Here is a 23037-nt window from a genome sequence, read left to right on the forward strand (position 1 = left end):
CGCTCAGGCGAAACGGACATTGGGACCGCTCATCCGCTGCAACATTTGTTCCATGACTAGTCTAGTTGTAGCCAAACTATAAATATTGATCATAGCATCTCTCGGCTCCATGACTATCTTTTAACTCATTACTAGCCAGTGGCGTCTTTCTTCTCGGCTCTACGACTAGTTTCTGCAATTTTCTATACTACTTGCACCTCTCTGTTCATGACTATTGTTTCACCCTCCATCTTTCTCTCCCTTCCCCCTCCCCCCCTCCTGGTGCACGGGTGCACCAGTGGCAGTCCTCATTATCCAGAATTATTAATTTCTGTTCACTATTTTTCTTTTGGCATTACCTGTTTTATACAGGTTTATGTATCTGGACCGTATTTAACCCTTACCTTTTTTTTTTTTTTCTTTTATGGACTGCCATTGGTGAACCTGACATAACACCTTTCCTTCCCTCTCCTAGGTATTTAGTATCTGGGTACATCTTTTATATCACTGATTAGCGAACTGAGCCCTGTCTACTCTGTATTCAGTTGCGGAGGGACTTTATGCTGGTATTTACCTGCTGGGGGTTGTCTTTGGGCCAATATTTGATATATACTAGCTTTATTACTATCTTTTAATATTTTACTGCCCCCCCCAGTGGCGGTCTGGATTGCTTTATTTTCAATTGTGTTCTACATTAACAATTTTCATCCATCCGCGACCTTGTGACTCCATCCTCTTTGCCTTACTTGAGTATGCAAATTTTGTGACTATCTTGAGATTTATATATTTTTAATATTGGTGTTAATAAAATTCAACTTTTTTGCATTCAACTATTGTGCTATTTTTTCTTCTTGTCCTCTTTGTTTATAATCCTTTCATGAAAGCAGGATGCGCACACTGCATGTCTGATGCTGGCTCACTTATTGAGCTCGTCTCACCAGCTAGGATCAAACTCAGCAGTCTAGCCTCTTAAATCCCACTGTCAATCTCGACAACTGAATACAAAACATTGGAAATGGGGTGGGTCTCAATTCTGATCTGTATCAGTCTGTCACCCTCATCCCCAGCAATATCTTTTAGGGGTACCTGATGAAGGCAATATGCTGAAACGGGCGTCGGGATCTAGTGTCGACACAGCAGAGGGAAGCCATTACTACAGGTGATATCACTTGACACCTACATTCACATGAATTAAATATATTTATATGGTATATTATACTCACTGCCTGCCCTTTGTCAGCAGATCTTACTGCTACTGCTACATGCACTTTCACTTTTTCCTGACTTCATTACTTGGTATGATTATTCTCTCTCTTATGGAACTTTTTTTGTTATGGCAAGAATCTTATAGATTTCCTTAGGTTGCTCTTAAGGGTGCTTTACACACTGCGATATCGCTAACGATTTATTGTCGGGGTCACGGTGTTTGTGACGCACATCCGGCGTCGTTAGAGACATTGCAGCATGTAACACGTATGAGCGACCTTAAACGATCGCAAAAGAGTCAAAAATCGTTGGTTTTGGAGAGGTCGTTCAAACACCAAAAATTGTTGTCTCGTACGTAGCGATGTTGTTCGTCGTTCCTGCGACACCACACATTGCTATGTATGATATCGCAGGAGTGGCGAACATCTCCTTACCTGCCTCCACCGGCAATGCGGAAGAAAGGAGGTGGGCGGGATGTTACGTCCCACTCATCTCCGCCCCTCCGCTTCTATTGGCCGGACGCTTAGTGACGTCGCGGTGACATCGCTGTGACGCCGAACGCACCTCCCCCTTGAAGGAGGGATTATTAGGCTGTCACAGCGGCGTCGCTGCACAGGTATGTGCGTGTGATGCTGCTGTAGCGATAATGTTCGCTATGGCAGCGATCACCACATATCGCTCGTATGATGGGGGCGGGTGCTATCTTGCGCGACATCGCTAGCAATCGCTAGCGATGTCGCAGCGTGTAAAGCACCCTTTACACTTTTGTAGAATTTTTGCTGCCAAATGTATACATTCTTCTACCGTGCTGCTCCTTTTGGTTATTTTGTCACTCGTATATTTTTAATTTTATTATTTAATAAAATATATTTGATATTAATTTTTATCGGCTATTTTTCTTTATTGGTTGTATATTCAATTTGTAGTAGCCTGTCATGTATTTAGGGTGGTTGTAGTTGCATATTATTGATAACTGGTATTTATTGCCTACACCGTCTTTGTTTTGGCAAATATTTGGTTATAATATCACTTAGGGTGTACTGTCAAGGCCAGTAGGGGGCCTACTGAAGGTCCTTGTATGTCCTATAATCATATCTCTATGAAGTCCAGCCTATGGCTTGGTAGCAAAAAAGATTGACAATACACCATAAAATTACAGTATTGCAGTGTCTTGCACAAGTGATCACAGGTTTAGATCTGCTTTAGGGAGACCAATAAAAAAAGACAAAAGTAAAAGAAATTAAAAAATAAAACATATTTTGTAAAAATCATATCACCCCCTTTCATAGAGTAAATAAAATCTGAAGAAAAAAAATACAAAAATTGTTATTGCCTGTAGAGTAGCTCCATTGCCTAATACATTTCCTAGTATAATGTCCAACATCCAGGACCCCTTCTTGATTTAATGTATTTCTTTCTTGGTATGTCCACAAACCTGGTTTAATGTCTTCCATCCTAGCCCCTTGTTGTAAAAATGTCCCTGCTCTGAGGCTCTTCTCCAACAAAAGTGAAAAAAAAGATTATTTTTTACCTTCCTCTGCTCTCACTATATACGATGGCCTCATCTATAGCCGATGCAAAAGCCAGCAAATAACTTCAGCGTGCAAGTGATAGGCAGTGCATGACGTTCCTTCCTATAATACGCTGCCTGTGACTTGCATGCTGTCAGCTGCCAGATTCTGATTGTTGTTTAGGCACACTGTAGGGCTCAAAAGAGAGGGTTTGGATTTGAGAAAACAGATTTTGCTGGATTTATTTAGGAAGATCAATAGACCACTTCCAAGGCCTTTATGCTATCAGTAACATGGAAACTCCCTATCATTCTGTTAACAAATGATGAACCTGAATGTTGACTTATTTTTTTGGGTTGATTGGAAGGTTTTATTGTTGGCATTCTGAGGTACAGAACATTTTGGATCAGTTCTCATTTATCCTGTGATCTCCACTGAGCACTTACATCTGGGATTCCATCTATATCTGCAAAGTACATGATTCAGATGAAACCCTCAATGGATCCATTCACTAATGAGGCAGTACAGATGCTGTGGACACTTTGTGCCTTTTGTTAGGCGATGTCTGGCTTTTAGGATGTGTAGAAAAAAATGGTGGTTGATTACACTTTTACATACACCTAAAAGATGTCTCTGCCGGACCAAAGGCCACAGAGAGACCAAAGTGCCTCTCTCTGTCTTACTATAGGGGATCTTATGCATGGAGTTCTGTCTAAATAATGCAGCTCATAGATTTTCATAGAAATACTGGTGTAAGCGCTCAGCTTAGAGAGCAGGATAAATATGAGCCTACTGCGATCTTTTGGATGCAGAATGAACAAATCAACAGCAGGTCAAAAATTTAATTTATTTATTTTTTATGCTGTTCACCGTGCGGTATAAGTGATTCGATCACTTTATTTTTCCGATCAGTGCAATTTTAACTATACCAGATTTATATTGTTTTCTTATGTCTAGCAACTATCACACACTAAAAAATGACTCTTTTCTTTTTACAGTTGCATTACCCAATTTTAAAAGCTTACATTTTTCTACATTTCTGCCAGCAGAGTCAAGTGAGGGCTTCTTTTTGCGATATAAGTTGATGTTTTTATTGGTATCATTTTCTGTCACTCAATATTTTTTAGCACTTTCTTTTCAGATTCTTGGGAGGCAGAATGATAAAAAATCAGTAACTGAGAAATTGTTTTCTTTTTGCTTTTTCTTTTAAGCTCTTCACCGTGTCGTAAAAGTGATGACTGCTTTATTCTGCAGGTCAGTATGATTACAGCGATATGATATATACTTTTTTATGTTTTTTCACTTTTACACAATAAAAACTATTTTATAGAAAAAGTATTGTTTTTGCATCATTGTTTTATATTTTTCCACTCATGGAACTGTGTGGTGCTTTTTTTTTTGGACAAGATGAAGTTTTCAGTGATACCATTTTCATTTATATTTTTTTTTTTTGATCGAGTTTTACTCCACTTTTATTTTGGAAATGTGAAATAAATGCATAGTTTTTTTTCAACTTTTTTTTTTTTTTTAATTAAGGATGTTCACTGTAGGGGTTAAATGTTGTAACAGTTTTATAGATTGGTATTGCCATGCCCTGAATGACACTGATATGTGTACTTTATAAGTTTATTTTTGTTTTTACATACATATTTGTATTTATTAGTCTAATAATTTTTGTTCTTTCTTTTGTGTCTTTTTTATATTTTTTATATTTTTTTGACATTTTTACTTTTGACCTGAGTCCATCTATTGGGACTTTAACTTTTATTAGTATGAATACTGGTCTCATGCATTGCAGTAAACATGCCCTGGCTTTTATTGCAGGAGCTTAGATGTTAGCTTAGCTGAGCTCCTGAGAAGATCATGCGGGAAGTGCTAAAACTTCAGCACCTTCCACATGATCATGCTCTTATCACTCAGTCAGATTGATTGATCAATTACAGAGATCTGAGAGTGAGGAAAGCTGAAATGGATCCCCACATCTCTGGCCATGCCGGTAAGCTATCAGTGACCTCTGTCAGCACAGAGCTGTCACTGTATGTTTGCACACAGTGATGGTTTAAAGCCATGACGTACCTTTTATATCATGATGCAGGAAGTGACACTTGCTCATGACATACCATGTACATCAATAGTAGAGTTGAGCGTGGTTCGCGGTTCTCCAGTTCGAGGCTCGAGTGATTTTGGGGGCTGTTCTAGATCGAACTAGAACTTGAGCTTTTTGCAAAAGCTCGATAGTTCTAGATACGTTCGAGAACGGTTCTAGCAGCAAAAAGCAGGGCTTTTTACAGCTACAGTGTGCAGGAGCCATCGCTGGCAGCCTGCCACAAGCTGGTAACCAAGATAAACATCAGGTATCCAAGCAAAGCGCTTTGGTTAGTAACCCGATGTTTATCCTAGTTACGTGCAGGAAGCCCACACTTCCCCGCTCAGCTCGCTCCGCCCCATCCTGCCCGCGGCATGTATACATACATACACACACACACACACACTCTGCACACATGGTCCCGCTCGGCTTACCTGCGGTGATGAAGTCCCGCCATCCCGACCTCAGCGCTGTCACTGTCCTCCATGGCCGCCGCTTGTCACATCACCTCTCGCTTCCGACCCGAGACTGACTAGCGGTGACGTCACGGGCCTCTCGCGATACTTGGCTGTGAAGGTCATTGAACTCAGTGACAGGTGCTGTCAGTGTGCTGGAGATCAGCGCAGGTAATATACCTTGCTGACAGCAGCACTTGTCATCCCCTGCAGTGACCTGGGCTGACCCATTGATGTTAGCTCAGGTCACTGCATTGCTCTCCCAGCCAATGGGGAACATTCTGCTCTTCATTGACTGGGACAGTGTGGATCCTCATGGCAACCCCTTGGATTACACCAGACCTGGATTTGTTTTTTTTTCTAATAAATTGGTTAAAGAGGGAATGTATTGGGGAGTGTTTTTTCAAATAAAAATGTGTTTGTCGTCTATTTTTTTTTATTACTGACTGGGTTGGTGATGTCGGGTTTCTGATAGACGCCTGACCTCACCAACCCCAGGGCTTGATGCCAGGTGACATTACACATCTGGTATTAACCCCATATATTACCCCGTTTGCCACCGCACCAGGGCGCAGGATGAGCTGGGGCGAAGCACCAGGATTGGCACATCTAATGGATGCGCCACTTCTGGGGCGGCTGCGGCCTGCTATTTTTAGGCTGGGGAGAGTCCAATAACCATGGACCTCCCTAGTCTGAGAATATAAGACCCCAGCTGTCTGCTTTACCTTGGCAGGTGATCCAATTTTGGGGGGACCCCTACGTGTTTTTTTTTTAAATTATTTATTTAATTTAAAATAACAGCATGGGGTGCCCTCGGTTTTGGATTACCAGCCAAGGTGAGGTTGCCAGATGTGGTCTGCAGGCTGCAGCCATCTGCTTTACCCTAGCTGGTTACAAAACTAGGGGGAACCCTACGTCATTTTTTTTTCCATTTTTTTTGCTAAATACAAAGCTAAGCACCCCTTAGTGCCACATGAAAGGTACCAAAGGGTGCAAAATTACAAAATGCAGGAGAGTGGGACATTATGTGTCTTTCTGCCATTATAATGACAGAAAAGACTGATATGAAGTGCACAAGCACAAGAAAATCACCAGAGCGCTCTACGCTGTGAAAAGCAGTAGAAAATGGCACTGGAGTGAACATGTGACCGCCTCATGTAGGATGAAGCTATGGATCCTGGGTAAATTTATGCATTTACCCTCATTCAGTTTTTTTGCAGTACACAAAAAAACGGAAGGCACACGGATGACAAACAGATGACATACGGACCGTCTACGGAACGGAAACGGATGCCACATGGATGCACCCGTGAAAAAAACGGACTGTTTTTTGCAGACCGCAAAAATGGATCGGTCGTGTTAATGTAGCCTTATTCTGATCTGCCGTTTATAAACAGCAGGCAGAAATAAGTGAATAACGCCCCCCGGCGTCACAAAATCTCCGGGGTTTCAGGGCTAGCTGAGACCCTGGAGATCATGATTCAGGACGGTTTTTCCGGTTCCCGCTCACGTGATCACAGGTATACACCATAGACCGATGATCACGTTACAGTAAATGACAGCGCCGGTAAAAATTGTTTATCTCCCATCTGGCATGAACAAACACTTCTTCTCCACTTCTTCTCCACTTCTTCTCCACTTCTTCTCCACCTTTTCTCCATTTTTTCTCCATTTTTTCTCCACTTCTTCTCCACTTTTTCTCCACTTTTTCTCCACTTTTTCTCCACTTCTCCACTTCTTCTCCACCTTTTCTTCACTTTTTCTCCACTTTTTCTCCACTTCTTCTCCACTTCTTCTCCACTTTTTCTCCATTTTTTCTCCACTTTTTCTACATTTTTTCTCCACTCTTTCTCCACTTTTTCTCCATTTTTTCTCCACTTTTCTCCACTTTTTCTCCACTTTTTCTCCACTTTTTCTCCACTTTTTCTCCACTTTTTCTCCACTTTTTCTCCACTTTTTCTCAACTTCTTCTCCACTTTTTCTCCACTTGTTCTCCACTTGTTCTCCACTTGTTCTCCACTTTTTCTCCACTTTTTCTCCACTTTTTCTCCACTTTTTCTCCATTTATTCTCCACTTTTTCTCCACTTTTTCTCCGTTCTTTTTCTATGGTCGGTCTACCCATTAGCTCTGCCATGCATAGTGTAGCTCTACACCTACTGCACATGTTACTTTATGATTGACATCTCTTTCGTACCAGAGCTGTCTAAGCCTACTCTGACCCCATATTTGTCATTACTATATTGTCCTTGTACTGTATTATGACATTTGTATCATGTGTTTCATTTCTTGCTGTGTTGCAATTCTTTTGCTGCATCCCAATTGTACCTCTACAGTGTTCGAGTTTATGTTATTGTTCTCTCACTCTTATGTGATACTGATTATTGTCATTTTTCAGGATTACATGCAGATAAGTCCAATCTGACGAATGCTCAGGCCGAAACGTCATTTGTAACTTGTTTTGGACAAAAACATATATGCTTATGAAAATTTTTTTTTTCTTAATACGGACCAATAAAGAGTGATTTTGCATTACTATCCGTTGTGACTTATTGACTTAGTCTGGGAGATTTAGAGTGCCGAGGTTACTCACTAATTTTATCTATTATTACCTCTGAGCACCTATATACCAGTGAGCAGAGCTTCCTCTACAGTAGTTCTCCTGATTAGGCATGCCCTTACCTCATGAGCAGGGCATTGCAGCTTTGGTAGCAACCATTACGACATGGACTCTGCTGCTGTGGACCCAGGGAGATTGAGTGCAGATTCATTGCACCCACACTCTTCACATGAAGGGTCCGCACTCCTAGAAAATGGGGGATACGTTCCCTGAGTGTCTCCCCCCCATATTCTAGACGGTCCAGAGTCGTCGTGGGACCCCTTTATTTTTTTTCTTACAATAAATTGGTGAAAGAGGAAATGTTTTGGGGACTGTTTTTTCAAATAAATTTCTTTTGTCGATTTTTTTTTTTTTGTTAGTACTGACAGTTTATGATGTTGGGTATCTAATAGATGCCATGACATCACAAACTGCTGGGCTTGATCTCAGGTGACTTTACAGCTAGTATCAACCCGATTTATTACCCGTTTGCCACTGCACCAGGGCACGGGATGAGCTGGGGTGAAGCGCCAGGATTGGCGCATCTAGTGGATGCGCCACGTCTGGGGTGCCTGCGGCCTGCTATTTTTAGGCTGTGAAGGCCCAATAACTATGGACCTTCCCACCCTGAGAATACCAGACCACAGCTGTCCGCTTTACCTTGGCTGGTGATCCAATTTGGGGGGGGACCCTACTTTTTTTTGTGTAATTATTAATATTTATAAAATAATTATAAAATAAGAGCCTGGGGGGACCTCCACATTGGATCCCCAACCACGGTTAAGCTGCCAGCTGTGGTTTTCAGGCTACAGCCGTCTGCTTTACCCTAGCTGGCTATCAAAAATGGGGGGACCCAACGTCATTTTTTTTTTTAACTATTTTTTAAATAGAAAAATTTAATGGGCTTTCCTGTATTTTGATTGCCAACCAAGGTAACGGCAGGCAGATGGGGGTGGCAACCCATAGCTGTCTGCTTTATCTGCGCTGAGAATCAAAAATACCGCGGAGCGCTACGTCATTTTTTTTAAAGATTTATTTTTACAGCACTGTGATGTCCAGCAATCAAAATACAGGGAAGCCCATTTTGTTTTTAGTAATTTAAACAAATAATTAAAAAAAATATATATGGGCTCCCGCTGCATTTTTTGTATTGCTAGCTAAGGCTAATCCAAGCAGCTACTGGCTGCTAACCCCCACTGCTTGGTGTTACCTTCACTGGCAATGGAAAATCCAGGGAAGCATTTTTTATTTTTTTTTGCCAAAAAACTACAAAAAAAGGACGTGAGCTTCGCCATATTTTTGTATGCTAGCCAGGTATAGCAGGCAGGTGCTGGAAGAGTTGGATACAGCGCCAGAAGATGGCGCTTCTATGAAAAGTGCCATTTTCTGAGGCGGCTGCAGACTGCAATTCGCAGCAGTGGGGCCCAGAAAGCTCAGGCCAACCTGTGCTGCGGATTCCAATCCTCAGCTGCCTAGTTGTACCTGGCTGGACACAAAAATGGGGCGAAGCCTACGTCATTTGTTTTCTAATTATTTCATGAAATTCATGAAATAATAAAAAAAGGGCTTCCCTTTATTTTTGGTTCCCAGCCGGGTACAAATAGGCAACTGGGGGTTGGGGGCAGCCGTACCTGCCTGCTGTACCTGGCCAGCATACAAAAATATGGCGAAGCCCACATAATTTTTTCAGGGGGACAAAAAACTTCTGCATACAGTCCTGGATGGAGTATGCTGAGCCTTGTAGTTCTGCAGCTGCTGTCTGTCTGTATGGAGAAGAGCAGACAGCAGCTGCAGAACTACAAGGCTCAGCATACTCCATCCAGGACTGTATGCAGAAGTTTTTTGCCCACCAAAAAAATGACGTGGGCTTCGCCATAGTTTTGTATGCTAGCCAGGTACAGCAGGCAGCCACGGGCTGCCTCCAACCCCCAGTTACCTATTTGTACCCGGCTGGGAACCAAAAATATAGGGAAGCCCGTTTTTTTTAATTATTTCACTTATTTCATGAAATAATAAAAAAACAAATGACGTGGGCTTCGCCCCATTTTTGTGTCCAGCCAGGTACAACTAGGCAGCTGGGGATTGGAATCCGCAGCACAGGTTAGCCCGAGGTTTCTGGGCGCCTCTGCTGCGAATTTCAGTCTGCAGCCGTCCCAGAAAATGGCGCTCTCATAGAAGCGCCATCATCTGGCGCTGTATCCAACTCTTCCAACAGCCCTGGAGCCGGGTGGCTTGTTGGGTAATCATGAGTTAATACTGGCTTTGTTTTACTAGCCAGTATTAAGCCAGAGATTCTTAATGTCAGGCACGTTTGACCCGGCCATTAAGAATCTCCAATAAAGGGTTAAAAAAAAGACACCACACAGAGAAAAAATACTTTAATAGAAATAAATACACATACACATTGGAGACTCCATCTTTATTACCCCCTGTCAGCCCAATAAATCCCCAATAAACCAGTGCTGATAAGAGGTTTTTAATTGAGGCTTAAATTATAAGCAGCAATTTCAGCGTTCCAAGTGCCTTTAAATGAATTTCAAGAAACTGCACTTCAGGATTGTAGTGAGGATTGTAGTGAGGATGAGGTGCCCCAGCTCATCACTTGATGAGCTGGGGCACCTCATCCTCACTACAATCCTCACTAGTTTAGTAGTAGTGACGATTGTAGTGAGGATGAGGTGCCCCAGCCCTTCACTTGATGAGCTGGGGAACCTCATCCTCACTACAATCCTCACTACAATCGGGGAGCAGCGTGCAGCCTTCACTCCGTGAGTGATCAGTGCTGCTAGCGGTAACAGCGGTAACGCTGACAGATGCGTTACCATAGCAACGGTGCTCCCGGAGCCGCGGTTAGCGGTGACGTCACCGCTAACTACGTTGCTATGGCAACGGTGATCTCCTTTAATGACCGGCTGTGTCAGCCGGTTCCTAACGGAACGGAGAGTCGACCGTGTGCTAGAGCATATCGCCGGTACACGGCGATACACAAGTGTGCACCATGTACCGGAGAGACGCACTCGCAGGTCCTACATGACGCGTCATAGTCATGTGACCAGTCTGTAGCCAATGAGATAATAGCCACGTGACTGGTCACATGGCTATTTTGACGTCACGATAGGTCCTGCTTCTCTGCTGGCAGTGCCGGTCACCGGGAGGATTCAGCGATCATCGGATGGAATAGCGGCAGGAGACAGAGTGCAGGAGGGATCGCGGGGACCGGTAAGTGTTATGGCAATGTTTATTTACTGTATGTGTACATTTATTTAAAGCCAACGAAACAAATGGTATAACTCCAATGTAATAAAATATTAATTTTTATTGAAAAAAATTTAAAATCAAGACATAAATAGACAAACAACTTTCTCAGCAGTAAATCCTCAATTGAAGGTAGTCCGGTATCGTATATAATTGGTGTAATACATAAGACAATTACATTATATGTTTAACATGCAAACAGCATTAATGTAACAGCACTGTTCCTGGGAGAAAGGATATACCAGTCACTCTCGGGGTTTCAACAATCCATCACCCTCGGAAGTGGTACCAACCCATGGAACACTCATATCCTGTGACTAAACATACAATGTTTTCATTCTAATATCGGCCGCTAGTTGGTGATGATATTCAATCCCTGCTCATAAGTGAGCTAGGGTACACTCACACATTTGCTGGGGTTTAACCATATATCACCCTCACGGATAAAGTGATCCTAGTGAGTGGGGAAACCAACAGTATACTGACCAGTAAAAATGAATACCGCGACACCTGCCTGTCCCAACGCGCGTTTCCACCCTTCTTCTTCAGGGGACGTATGCTGGGTGAATGTGAATCAGGGGTATAAATGCCCCGGGCAATCAAACCGTAATTAAGAAAGTATGTGCAAACCTCCTTACTTGAATTATGTGTTCAAAACCACGTGGCCGTCTCTAGCACGTCACTTCCCCCCATTATGTTGTCGGCTATCATAGCCAATCATTGTATTTTACGTCAGTAAAACGGGTGCATGGTAGTTATACTTCCCCTCCGGGTGGCCGGACCTATCCTCACCTACCATATTCTAAGGACATCAAAAATTCAGCCCGGTGTAATATAGGGGGATATATCGGCACCTCCAGCCGCATTGGCAACCTTAAAAGTCCAGTTATAATTATAATAAATATGCGTTTGGAAACATACTTCCGAGTGGAAGGCATCCCTTGGTTGTGACGCAACCCTCCATGTTCCAATCGGGTATCGCCACGAAGGACGTGGCGATACCCGATTGGAACATGGAGGGTTGCGTCACAACCAAGGGATGCCTTCCACTCGGAAGTATGTTTCCAAACGCATATTTATTATAATTATAACTGGACTTTTAAGGTTGCCAATGCGGCTGGAGGTGCCGATATATCCCCCTATATTACACCGGGCTGAATTTTTGATGTCCTTAGAATATGGTAGGTGAGGATAGGTCCGGCCACCCGGAGGGGAAGTATAACTACCATGCACCCGTTTTACTGACGTAAAATACAATGATTGGCTATGATAGCCGACAACATAATGGGGGGAAGTGACGTGCTAGAGACGGCCACGTGGTTTTGAACACATAATTCAAGTAAGGAGGTTTGCACATACTTTCTTAATTACGGTTTGATTGCCCGGGGCATTTATACCCCTGATTCACATTCACCCAGCATACGTCCCCTGAAGAAGAAGGGTGGAAACGCGCGTTGGGACAGGCAGGTGTCGCGGTATTCATTTTTACTGGTCAGTATACTGTTGGTTTCCCCACTCACTAGGATCACTTTATCCGTGAGGGTGATATATGGTTAAACCCCAGCAAATGTGTGAGTGTACCCTAGCTCACTTATGAGCAGGGATTGAATATCATCACCAACTAGCGGCCGATATTAGAATGAAAACATTGTATGTTTAGTCACAGGATATGAGTGTTCCATGGGTTGGTACCACTTCCGAGGGTGATGGATTGTTGAAACCCCGAGAGTGACTGGTATATCCTTTCTCCCAGGAACAGTGCTGTTACATTAATGCTGTTTGCATGTTAAACATATAATGTAATTGTCTTATGTATTACACCAATTATATACGATACCGGACTACCTTCAATTGAGGATTTACTGCTGAGAAAGTTGTTTGTCTATTTATGTCTTGATTTTAAATTTTTTTCAATAAAAATTAATATTTTATTACATTGGAGTTATACCATTTGTTTCGTTGGCTTTAAATTGATGCAATGGTTATCCAACCTATGTTGTTTGGCTTGATCTAATGTGTACATTTATAATGCATTTTTATGTGTTTGTGATTGCCTCCCATTATAGCCTATTGGTTCGAGTTCGGTTCGTCGAACGTTCGACGAACCGAACTCGAACGGGAGCTCCGTTCGGCGGACCGCCCTCGAGCCGAACCGCGACCGGTTCGCTCATCTCTAATCATTAGTCATTAAGGGTTTAAAGTAATTTTACTCCTATACTGTAGATACTACAGAAATACATATATACAGGGTGGGCCATAAGTATGTATACACCCTGATAAAATGGAAGTGGTTGCTGATATCACCTTACTGTTTGTGGCATATTAGTACAGGGAGGGGCAAAACATTTGAGGCCGGGTGAAGCCCATGGTGGCCATCTGCAAAGTCACCATTTTGAATTCAACTTTACTTTTTTCAATGGGAAGGGGGTCATGTGACACATCAAACACATAGAGAACTGCACAAGAAAAACAATGGTGTGCTAATTTTTAATGTAGCTTTATTCATTATCAAGTTATTGGCACATTTGTGTCATGGAGCAACGACATTAACCCATTAAAGGATGTGCGCAAAGTGCTGCCCATTGTTTTGAATTGTCAACGCGATTATCTTCTCCCACTCTTGACACATTTACACTGCACATATGACAAAGATACAGTATATACATATTGTAAGCATTTGTCAGATTGCTGGATGTAAGTTAGTTGATATCTCAGTGCCTTAAATCGAGGAAGAATTTATACACTGAATTCTGTTATTTAATTGTATTCTAGGGTCTGGAATTTAGAAGTGACTGTAAAGCCTAAAGGGGATCGTAATACTCATATTAAAGTCTGGGATTTAGATCTGCTGAGCCAAGGCTGTTGGTGGTGGGGCTAGAAATGAATGAAAAACTAGACGTTTTCTGTGTGAGAGGAGAGAGGAAAAGCTGTGTCTAAATAAGATGGAAAGAATAAATCACTGCCAAAACAAGACTTGATATTGGCTTATTGTGACCCCTAAAAGAGTGAACTTCCCCATGTTATCCTCTCTGTTTCTGAAAAGTGGATTATATGATCTATGCTTAACAAAAGGTCTTGTATTGTTTGCTTCTGCTGAAGAAAAGTGTTTCTTCTGTGGGAATTTATGTGCTGCTGGAAAAGCAAGTATTATGTTTACTGCCAAAAAGATCTGCAAATTCTGAATCTATGTTTTCTCTTATTATTTGTTGCTAACCTTTTAAAAAACATTCACATGTTTGCGCATATGACACACATACATATATTCACTTATTCTAGACATATGACACTAAAGGCCCCGTTACACGCAATGACGTATCTAACGATATATCGCCGGGGTCACGGATTCCGTGACGCACATCCGGCATCGTTAGCGACTTCGTTGCGTGTTATACGTACGAGAGACTGTTAACGATGGAAAATATTCACCAAATCGTCCATCGTTGACACGTCATTCATTTTCAAAAAATCGTTGATTGTTGAGGACACAAGTAGTTCATCGCTATGTGTGACACCTCGTGAATGACGAACTACAGCTTACCTGCGGCCTCTGGCAATGAGGAAGGAAGGAGATGGGCGGGATGTTATGGCCGTTCGCTTCTATTGGGCAGCTGCTTAGTGACGCCGCTGTGACGCCGCACGAACCGCCCCCTTAGAAAGGAGGCAGTTCGCCAGCCGCAGCGAGGTCGCTAGGCAGGTAAGTCCGTGTGACGGCTCCTAATGATACTGTTCACCACGGGCAGTGATTTGCCCGTGACGCACAAATGATGGGTGCAGGTACGCTCGCTAGTGATATCGCTGCGTGTAAAGCCCCCTTTATACATATATACACCTACACTAAACATATGACACACATATATACACCTATATACACCTGCATTGGACATAGGACACATACATATATACACTTATTCTAAGCATATGACACACATACATATATACACCTACACTAAACATATGACACACAATATATACACCTGCATTAGGCATATGACATACATATATAGACTTATACTAGGCATAAGGCATAAATACATATATACACCTACACTGGACATTTGACACTCATATATACACCTGCACTAGATATATGAAACACATACATACATATATATATATATATATATATATACATTTATATATATATATATATATATATATATATATATATATATATATAGTTACACTTAATGGACCTTCTCAGTAAATGTCTTTTAGCATCACCCTGGAAATAAGTTGGTTTCTAGAGTGCTGCCTGAACACAACTACCTGCATACCAAGTCTGCAACTGCCATGAGGTGAGTTGAGCATCTCAGGGGCAGAATGCACAAGATTAGAGTGGCAGAAAAGAAGCTATGAATTTGCTCTCTAAACTTGGTCCAATCCTCCAAGCAGATAGAAGTGCAGTTACCCTAAAAAAGTATCCACCTCTTAACTAGAGTTGAGCGCGGTTCGTGGTTCGAGGTTCTCCAGTTCTAGGCTCGAGTGATTTTGGGGCCTGTTCTAGATCGAACTAGAACTCGAGCTTTTTGCAAAAGCTCGATAGTTCTAGAAACGTTCGAGAACGGTTCTAGCAGCAAAAAAACAGCTAATTCCTAGCTGGCTTTCTGCTGTAATAGTGTAAGTCACTCTGTGAATCACACTATTATGACATTTCAGTGTATAGTGTGCGGGAACAGCGCCTTCAGATCACTGCTGTTTGTATAATGGCGATCGCCATTTTTTTTTTTTTCCTTGTCCTCCTTCCCTAAGCGCGCGCGTGTAGTGGGGCGGGCCAGCATGTCAGCCAATCCCAGACACACACACAGCTAAGTGGACTTTTAGCCAGAGAAGCAACGGCATGTGTGATAGGATGTCCATGTCACATGTCCCTGCATTATAAAACCGGACATTTTCCTCCAGGACGCCATTATCTCTTCTGCATCTTTGGTGTCAGACATCACTGTCGCAGCTCCGTCCTCCTGAGTCCTATCGCCGATACAGCTGTATGCGCTCCATACACAGCGTTAGACAGCATAGGGATAGCACTTTCTATCAGTCCTTTTAAGGGCTGAAACCGGTAGGGTCAGAGCCATAGGTGACAGGTCCTGAAAACAGCGACAGCGTCTGTGTAGCCAAGGTCAGGGATTTCGTCGCTGCATTTCCCCATTAGGAGGGAATAGAAAGGCAGGCTTCCATTCCTCTACCCAGAGCCCCACAATCCTGGCACTGTACCCTCCTGTCCTCTGCACACTCCAACTCTTTTTAACTAAGCCATTATGCTAGCAAACAGTCAGTGTACCTAGTGGCATCCTAAACGTGGCTATTGTACTTTTGTGTAGTCACACTATTGTAAAGATATTTGCAGCATGTCTGCCTGCATTGCACACTCCAACTTTTTTTTAACTAAGCCATTATACTAGCAAACAGTCAGTGTACCTAGTGTCCTAAACGTGGCTATTGTACTTTTGTCTATTCACACTATTGTAAAGATATTTGCAGCACGTCTGCCTGCATTGCACACTCCAACTTTTTTTAACTAAGCCATTATACTAGCAAACAGTCAGTGTACCTAGTGGCATCCTAAACGTGGCTATTGTACTTTTGTCTATTCACACTATTGTAAAGATATTTGCAGCACGTCTGCCTGCATTGCACACTCCAACTTTTTTTAACTAAGCCATTATACTAGCAAACACTCAGTGTACCTAGTGGCATCCTAAACGTGGCTATTGTACTTTTGTGTAGTCACACTATTGTAAAGATATTTGCAGCACGTCTGCCTGCATTGCACACTCCAACTTTTTTTAACTAAGCCATTATACTAGCAAACAGTCAGTGTACCTAGTGGCATCCTAAACGTGGCTATTGTACTTTTGTCTATTCACGCTATTGTAAAGATATTTGCAGCACGTCTGCCTGCATTGCACACTCCAACTCTTTTTAACTAAGCCATTATACTAGCAAACAGTCAGTGTACCTAGTGGCATCCTAAACGTGGCTATTGTACTTTTGTCTATTCACACTATTGTAAAGATATTTGCAGCACGTCTGCCTGCATTGCACACTCCAACTTTTTTTAACTAAGCCATTATACTAGAAAATAGTCAGTGTACCTAGTGGCATCCTAAACGTGGCTATTGTACTTTTGTCTATTCACACTATTGTAAAGATATTTGCAGCACGTCTGCCTGCATTGCACACTCCAACTCTTTTTAACTAAGCCATTATACTAGCAAACAGTCAGTGTACCTAGTGGCATCCTAAACGTGGCTATTGTACTTTTGTCTATTCACACTATTGTAAAGATATTTGCAGCACGTCTGCCTGCATTGCACACTCCAACTTTTTTTAACTAAGCCATTATACTAGCAAACAGTCAGTGTACCTAGTGGCATCCTAAACGTGGCTATTGTACTTTTGTCTATTCACACTATTGTAAAGATATTTGCAGCACGTCTGCCTGCATTGCACACTCCAACTTTTTTTAACTAAGCCATTATACTAGCAAACAGTCAGTGTACCTAGTGGCATCCTAAAGGTGGCTATTGTACTTTTGTCTAGTCACACTATTGCAAAGATATTTGCAGCACGTCTGCCTGCATTGCACACTCCAACTCATTATAACTAAGCCATTATACTAGCAAACACTCAGTGTACCTAGTGGCATCCTAAACGTGGCTATTGGACTTTTGTCTAGTCACACTAGTGCAAATCTATGTGCAGCACCTCTGCATGACACCCTCCTGCTCTGTTTTTAATAAGCTATAATGATAGCACAAAATACTGCCATTTAGTGGCATCATAGAACTGGCTGTTGTATTCCATTAGTGCCCCACTGGTGCCAAGCTATTTCTAGCACCTCTGCATGACACCCTCCTGCTCTGTTTTTAATAAGCTATAATGATAGCAAAAAATACTGCCATTTAATGGCATCATAGAACTGGCTGTTGTATTCCATTAGTGCCCCACTGGTGCCAAGCTATTTCTAGCACCTCTGCATGACACCCTCATGCACATTTTGCTACGCTAATGTTATATCAAACTCATGGAATTCATTGCTGCATTTGATAATTCGGAGGGATAGAAAGTGAGGCTTCCTTTAGCTTTTCCTTCTGTTCATAGACAGCATCTCCAAGAGCAATTTCCCCTCCACGTCTAAGTGTGGAGAGGCAGCTAGTGCGCATGCGTGTGCCGATTTACCCCAGCTGCAGCCTAATTACACTGTTTCGCCTTGTGAGTATACTCAGCCTGACTGTGCTATTCCTGACGCTAAGTCTTCATTTCGGGATACAGCGCATGCTCCCACACTAAGTGTGAAAACCCTCTTTGCACAGGTGCTTGCATTACGTGCCGGGTCTAAGTCATGTTTTGTGCCTAGACACCATGCTAAAGCTGATATTCTTTTTTCAGATACTGTATTTCATGCTACTGAGAATGCTCAGGCACTTACTGCATCAGAGACTAGGTCCGGTAATGAACTCTTTGGCCCTGCCCCTGATGTGGGGGGGCACATATAGACCACAGGGCATCAGGTGTCCTCCCAAATGGCTTGCAGAGGGCCACCCCTATGACTTGTCACCGCATTATTGATGGTCAGACGATGACTGGTGAGGTGTTTGGGTCATGGCAGCCATGAGGTCATCATTGAAGTTGCGGTTCCAAATAGGACGCTAGTTATGCCACTCATGACGTGTCACTCTACTTTTGTCTCCAGGAGGTGCATTGTGGTTCACCCTGGTTTGGGGCGGACCCAGGTTATAAAAGGTGCTGGAGCCAACAAGGAGGTGCGCAGTCTTCTATTATGCTCCGAAAGAGCACACCTTCATGTGTTGAACCCATTGCGGCTTTAGGCCAGAGGTAGGCAAGGATAGGGTGTCGATGCAGGCCACCACCACAGTTGGTAACGCAGAACGGTTAAGACCAGCTCCTGTCCTACCAGTCCTGCTTGTGCAGCCCAGTGGCATTAACAGGCCTGCTGCTGCTGATGCGCCTGCTGTCCACAGGTGTGCCCCTACGCACACGGTCAGCGTACTCAATGGCCCCTGTGTTGTTAACAGGGAGTTCCTGGGCTGGGTGGGCATGTGGACCCTGTGACGCTAACAGGGCTCCCAGTCTCCAGATCCGAATGGCGTCTAACTCGGTTCAGGCTACTATTAGTTTCATAGCCACACAGCTCTGTATCCTCCACCAAACCTTCCAGTTGCTAACCTCTCCTTTTCCAACTGGGAGCACGGTGGACACTGACTGCTGATGGGGATATATACCTTTCTCTTTCTTTTCTTATTAATTTTCGTTATATAGCGGTAACATAGTATATACCACTTTAGCCAAATCTGCCAGTCCCACTGTAACAGATGGTGTTTCTTCAGCAAATGTTACTGTTGCTTAACCACCAAATCCACGGACCAAAACTTTTTTCCCCTTTCCAACACACCTGTTCCCCTTTCCACCAGCATCTGTCCTTTTTCAACTCATTTTGGTATATGACCAAAAGTGCAACTGTGCAGGGACACCGTACTCAACGCCATCTCAGCACAGCAGCCAGCCCTCGGTCCCTCAGATGTGGACAAGTAAAAGACCATTTCCTCTTATCCATGACAAAGCGTTGAGATTCACTCTGTGCAGCACTGGTGTTTAGTGGAAAAGCAGATCGAAGATTGCGTAACACCTTCTGAAGATACTCCTGTACACGTGCGTCCCTTTATATGGCAGGAATTATTTCGCCAAATTTTGTCTTGTACCGGGGATCTAACAGTGTGGCAACCCAGTAGTTAGCATTACTTCGAATTCCTACAAACCGAGGGTCATGTTGTAGGTAGTGAAGCAAGAAGACGCTCATGTGTCTTGTGCATCCAGGAGGACCAAGTCCTTGGTGTGTTGGTGGCAGAGAGGTGAGAATCGTGCATCCTTCCTCTGCCCTCTCCCCACAACCTCGCACAACCGAAATGTGAGCAAGCTCTCACTCATCTGCTGAGTCTTCCATGCCCATCGCCAGTTCGTCCTCCATTTCTTCATGGGCTCCTGCACCTTCCTCAACACTTTTTGCTGATACTATGCGCCCTTGTTAATCACTCTCCCTCACCATGACTGCCGCATAGGTGCCGCTGACCATCTGGACCTCGTAGATCTTGTTATCCCTTCCGCATATGACTCCTCCTGTACTTCCTCCCCTTCCTCTTGTCCCAACACCTGACTCCGAATAATAATTACAGTGTGCTCCATCATATAGATGACCAGAATTGTCACGCTGAGAATGACATTGCCAGTGCTAAACATCTTCGTCGACATTTGTAAACTGTGTAGCAGGGTGCATAGGTCCTTGATCTGACACCACTCCAGCAGCGTGATCTGCACCACCTCTGGATCAAGTTATCCCAGGCTATATGTCATAACGTATTGCAGCAGGGTTCGGCGGTGCTGCCACAAACGCTGCAACATGTGCAGATTCAAATTCCTGCGTGTGGGCACATCGCATTTCAGGCGTTTAACCACCAGACCTAAAGACTTCTGTAGCGACGAAAGTTGTTGAGCTGCTGTGTGCGCACGATGGAAGTGAGCACATAGCGAGCGTGCACGCTGCACAAGGCCATGTAGGCCGTGATGGTGTTTTAAAAATTGCTGGAGAATTTGGTTCAACACGTGAGCCATACAAGGCACGTGTGTCACATTGCCCTGACGATGGCCCGCAGCCAGGTTTGCATCATTGCCGCACACGGCTGTTAAGTCACCAACGGAGTCCGCTCCGTCAATTTGTACTCCGGTCGCCAGGTGACAACGTGTTCCTTTCATGAATAGTGCTGATGATGGGAGAGGAGTCGATGCCAGCGGCGCAGGTGGACGCAGGTTATGCTCACCCACTGGGCTGCATTACCTTGACAGATGCAGAATCTCTGGCTGAATGTAGCTGGTGGGTATCTCACAGATGAAGTACCATCATTCAGCTACAACCAATGGGAAGACACCACACCCTTTTTTATGCCCATCCTGTCTGCAGACCACTGCCAGACATAGCTATGAACCTCTGGTTAATTTTACCCCCAGTTCAGTTTTATGATTTTGTGTGCTTGTTACCTGACTACTTTTCCTGCTTGCAGTTTATGTACCTTGTTGACCGATCCGCATTTCACCTCTGCTTGTTTTCTGATTAAGTCCTGGCCGTCCCATTCTGTTCCTGTTCCTCAATTAATGTTTGACCCTGCCTGACTACTATTCGCTGGAACTGCAGCCTTCCACAGGTATTAATCACCTTGGGCCCTGTGCAATTCCTAATCCCTGTATAGGGGTTAAAGGGTTTCAGGGTTCTAGGGGTCCTGCTTGTTGAGTGGCTTCCCTCTAGCCTATCATTAACAGCCCATCTGAGTGTGTGGATCAAGGAAGGCGTTACACCGTGCTCTCTGCAGAAGGCCATGTGGGCAAGGATAGTGCTTTAAAAATTGCTGGACAACCAGGTTCAACACGTGAACCACACAAGGCATGTGTGTCACATTGTCACAGCGAAGGGCCGCACCCATGTTTGCATCATTGTCGCACCCGGCCTTCCCTGGCTGCTGGTTGAGTGGAGACAACCATTGATGAAACTCTGTATCCAGAGCTAACCGTCCACAACTTCTCAGCGGTGTGACTCACATTTCCCATACATTTCAAAGTAAAACTTTGACCGCCTGATGGCATTGAGCTCTGCTGCCAGCATAGTAAGGAGGTGTGTGGTAGTCCTTGTGCGCAGTTGCAAGGAAGGGTGGCCTGACCACACAGGGTTTGTGCCAAGGTGGAGGACCCACACGAGGTTGAAGAGGCAGAAGCAGTGTATTAACTTGTACATACAGAAGAAGGATTGAAACAACTCGTGGGGACGGCAAGACTTGTACAGCAGACCCTTCTCCATCTCTCACCATAGTTTGCCAGTGCCCAGTCAGTGACATGTAATGACCCTGTCTATGCTTACTGGTCCAAGTATCTGTGTTGAAATGCACCCTGTCGCACACAGAGTTTCTCAAGGAAGTGGTGATGTTGTGTGCGACATGCTGGTGTAGCGCGGGCATGCTTTTCTTGGAGAAGCAGTGGTGATTGGGCATCTGGTACTGGGGCACAGCGACAGACATAAGGTCTATAAAATCCTGTGTGTCCACTAGGCGGAAAGGCAGCATTTCGGTAGCCAACAGCTTACAGAGGGATAGAGTCAACCTCTTAGCTTTGTCATGGGTCGCAGGAAGTGGCCTTTTATTTGACCACATCTGATGGACAGAGATCTGGCTGCTGTGTGTAGACGGTGTTGAGTAGGGTGTCCCTGGAAAAATGCAGGTTTGTGAGGAAAGTGCAGGCGGAGACATGATGTTGCCTTCATCCAACGTTGGTGCTATCGATGTTTGAGAGAGCTGTACACACTCACTTGTTTCCCCTTCCAAACCAACTGACGACCTACCAAGCAAACTGCCTGTTGCGGTTACAGTGGTGGAAGTTGTGGGTGGAAAAACAGGTGTGACAGCTGTCCCCACAGTCCTAGAAGATGACGAGCGCGCGGATGCACTGGAAGGGGCAGGCGGTGGATGGTTCGCTCCACTAGGCCGCATTGCAGCACGGTGAGCTTCCCACCGGGTCATATGATATTTATTCATGTGACGATTCATGGAAGAAGTTGTCAAACTGCTGAGGTTTTGACCTCTACTAAGAGAACCATGACAAATTTTACAGATCACATAATTTGGGCGATCTTTTTCTATGTCAAAAAAGGACCAGGCTAGGCAAGGCTTAGAGGCCATGCGACCTGTTGATCCACCCCGAATAATGCTCATAGGCAGAGTGGTGGCTGAGGATGCAGTTGTAGACGTGCTACCAGTGCTCCGACTCTGTCCAGGAAGGCGCAAGGTAACTTCGTCGTCGGTTGCATCCTCCTCCACCGCCACTGTTGACCTCCTCGAGTGTCTGACTGTGGGTTTACAGTAGATGGGATCTAGAACTTCATCATCAATTGT

The 23037-nt window shown here is 43.9% G+C and overlaps 1 long non-coding RNA gene across 1 annotated transcript in view; it reads left to right on the forward strand.

Annotated features, from left to right (window-relative positions):
- Positions 1-23037, forward strand: part of LOC142250485 (uncharacterized) — a 197896-nt gene that overhangs the window by 92432 nt on the left and 82427 nt on the right. The window contains exon 2 of the long non-coding RNA XR_012725196.1: positions 3908-3950. This is a non-coding gene — a long non-coding RNA (uncharacterized LOC142250485). The remainder of the gene's footprint in view (positions 1-3907; positions 3951-23037) is intronic.

The sequence above is a fragment of the Anomaloglossus baeobatrachus genome, chromosome 9, assembly GCF_048569485.1.
Source record: "Anomaloglossus baeobatrachus isolate aAnoBae1 chromosome 9, aAnoBae1.hap1, whole genome shotgun sequence".
NCBI lineage: Eukaryota > Metazoa > Chordata > Amphibia > Anura > Aromobatidae > Anomaloglossus > Anomaloglossus baeobatrachus.